Raw genomic sequence first — 272 nt, 5'->3', positions numbered from 1 at the left:
AATCCGAGAGACAAAACAGAAAAATTCGAGTTTTTGGGAAATTTTGGCAATAGATAAAAAAGAACAAGTGCCTCCAGACAAAAAAACCCAAAATAAATGTCACAGTTCATATTCCTTCCCTCACCATAAATACGCAAGATATGAAGTATCTTGAAAGACAAAATGGAAGAGAAACACGAAGCTCAGAATTAAAACAGGATTATTTCAACGTACATAACATTATAACAATCACCCCCTTTTTTCCATCCTAGTAAAATTCGGAGCACAGAAAC

This window comes from Penaeus monodon, chromosome 27, assembly GCF_015228065.2.
Source record: "Penaeus monodon isolate SGIC_2016 chromosome 27, NSTDA_Pmon_1, whole genome shotgun sequence".
Taxonomy (NCBI): domain Eukaryota; kingdom Metazoa; phylum Arthropoda; class Malacostraca; order Decapoda; family Penaeidae; genus Penaeus; species Penaeus monodon.
This window is presented reverse-complemented; position numbering follows the sequence as displayed.